This window comes from Eucalyptus grandis, chromosome 1, assembly GCF_016545825.1.
Source record: "Eucalyptus grandis isolate ANBG69807.140 chromosome 1, ASM1654582v1, whole genome shotgun sequence".
Lineage (NCBI taxonomy): Eukaryota > Viridiplantae > Streptophyta > Magnoliopsida > Myrtales > Myrtaceae > Eucalyptus > Eucalyptus grandis.
In genome coordinates this window covers 11,948,926-11,951,324 of record NC_052612.1, presented here as the reverse complement: position 1 = coordinate 11,951,324, position 2,399 = coordinate 11,948,926, and the positions used below count along the sequence as shown (strand labels likewise).

The following is a 2,399-nucleotide window of genomic DNA, read 5'->3' as shown; positions in this document are numbered from 1 at the left end:
TATGTTATTTTTCTAATATAGGTCGCAGAAATTTTGTGAACATCCTAAATGCGTTCTTTTGTTCAAAAATTGTTCCTCAGAATCGAAATAATTTTCTTTTATTCCTGTTCTCAGGAACAATTTTTGAACATAAACGTTACCAAACACGCCCTTAAAGAGAACCTAACTTCTCCAAAGATCCAATAGCCAAAACTCGAGCCCTTGTTGTTGCTGGGGCTTTCATTAAATTCTATCAACATTCGAGAGGATATTTTGGTTTGTGTCCCACGGTTGACTCATTCAAAAGACAACGTTGGGCATTAGGTTGTTGTCAATTATGGGATTAAAAACTATCGTTTGCCGCTTTTTTTTATTTTTTTGGAAAACATAAATTACTTTTGGATTTTTCTAATATTTTTAGAAATATATTTTATAAAATTAAAATAGCAATATTATATTTTTAAAAATGGATCCGGGTCGGATCAGACCGACGCCGATCCAATTTGGATCCGGCCCGACGGACGTGGGTCGCACTTCCCACCTTCGGAATGTCAAGCATATCTTTTTTGCCCCCATTTTAAATTTTCTTGTTAACGCACTACTAAAGCAGAGCTGCAAAGCAGCCATTCTTTTGTCTTGTCGTGTTTTGTCCTTTCATTCTCTCTTCCCTCTCTCGCTTGTTTTGTCCTTTTTTTTTTTTTTTTTTTTTTCAACTTTTCATTCCTCTCTCTCTCTCTCTCTCTCAATGTCACCTATTTTAAAGACTTCATTGACTGCGTAGACCACCCTTTTCTCTTCTTTCATTTTTTAAACTAAATATTAATCAAAATTTTAAGTATTTTCACCTGTCACGTCTTTCACTTGATCTTCGCTTCTTGTATTCAAACTCAGGCGGTTCTGACTTGTCTTTCAAAGCACTAGCAACCATTAGCTTCCTCTTTCTCCGTATCTTCCTTCTCATTCATTCATGTATATATCTCGCACCATTCCTTCGCTCTTTATCATCATCTCTGCCATCTCTCTCTCTTTCTCTCTGTCCCCCCCATCATCTCTCCTCTCCCCGAGCTAGATATCTCAGTTTGCGACCGAAGATGAGCGAGTGCAACCACCAAAACCAAATCCATGTAATATTTGAGCCCATCCTCCTGCCCTTTTGATTTCAGTTCTCTCCCTCGAATTTTTCCTCAATTTTTCTCGGCAAGATCACTTCCTTTTGCCCCTTCTTTTCATGCTAGAATATCCTACATTTTCCTTTGCTTACGATTGGCGATTGTCACAACAGTTCAGGAATCGTTGTTTGTCTGTCCGTCTTTCTTGTTTTTGGATTTTCTTAGACTCGACAAAGAAATCAATTAGCACTTGTTCTTTCTGGTTGAAAACTCTCGTTTGACTTCTTGGGAGGAGTCACTGGCGATCTTCAGGCAGCTAGTTGGCTGTGGCCTTTAGCCTCTCCACCGAAGTTCAAACAAATTTCTTCGAACTATACAGCTTGAATTATATACTCTTGTGTATTCATATATCGATGACTTGTGATGACAGTATGCGATATTTTGTGCAGTGGCGTACCCACCACCGGTGTCAACTATGGCATACGTGGCGCCTCCACCGCCAGGCTATCCCATAAGGGATGGCCAACAGCCTGCGCAGAATGCCGTCCCAATCGAGACCAAGACTAGGGGCCGCGCCTGCACCTTATTGAATTTCCTGTAAGTAATCACCTCGCAATGTCACACTCTTTTGTTTCTACATTTTTATCTACATTCATTGGTCCTAATTGCTCTTCTTCTTTTCTTCACCAGACGCTGTGGGTTGGAATGTTGCGGCCAGATGCAGGGATAAGTTCCTAGCATTTTCCCGGAAAAGGATCGCCTTGATGTAGTTTTAAACTTGGTGTGGTCTTATACTTGGTTTGATGTTTATGTTTCGATCTGCAGACTCTTCTAAGACCCTCTTTATGCTGACAAAAAGGGGGAGACTTTGCAGATTTCCTTTGCAAATTTCCTTTTATGTGTGTGCTTTTGTGTATTTGTAAACTCATGGGTTGATAATGGTAAAATGCCTGCTTACTCACTTGCCCTAAATTCTATAGTTGTGCGATGTCTAATTGTTTTGTAGGTTCAAATAAACTTAGTGTTTAAATCTTCATGAAAGTTTCATCACCATCAAAAATGAAATTGTTGAGAACACTCCCACCAGATCTGGAAATTGACAAAATTTTCTGCTTCTAACGCTTATATTAGAACAAGTTTTGGTATAAGTTGTTACTAAGGTACTATTGAAGATTTTTGTCAAAGTCTATTCTATCTCAAAAGCATATCCTACTCTAACGAGTCTAGAGCGTGTCTTGGCCAGAACAAGCAAAAGTTCAATACTTGATTTATCAAAGTTGTGACTCGGTTCCAGAATGAAACTATTTTACA

General features: G+C 38.9%; 1 long non-coding RNA gene across 1 annotated transcript; it reads left to right on the top strand.

Annotated features, from left to right (window-relative positions):
- Positions 1–878: 878 nt before the first annotated feature.
- LOC120293013 lies at positions 879–2,049 on the top strand. Its single transcript, XR_005550678.1, has 3 exons — positions 879–948; positions 1,538–1,685; positions 1,779–2,049. It is a non-coding gene; the product is annotated as an uncharacterized LOC120293013 (long non-coding RNA).
- The last annotated feature ends 350 nt before the right edge of the window (positions 2,050–2,399 follow it).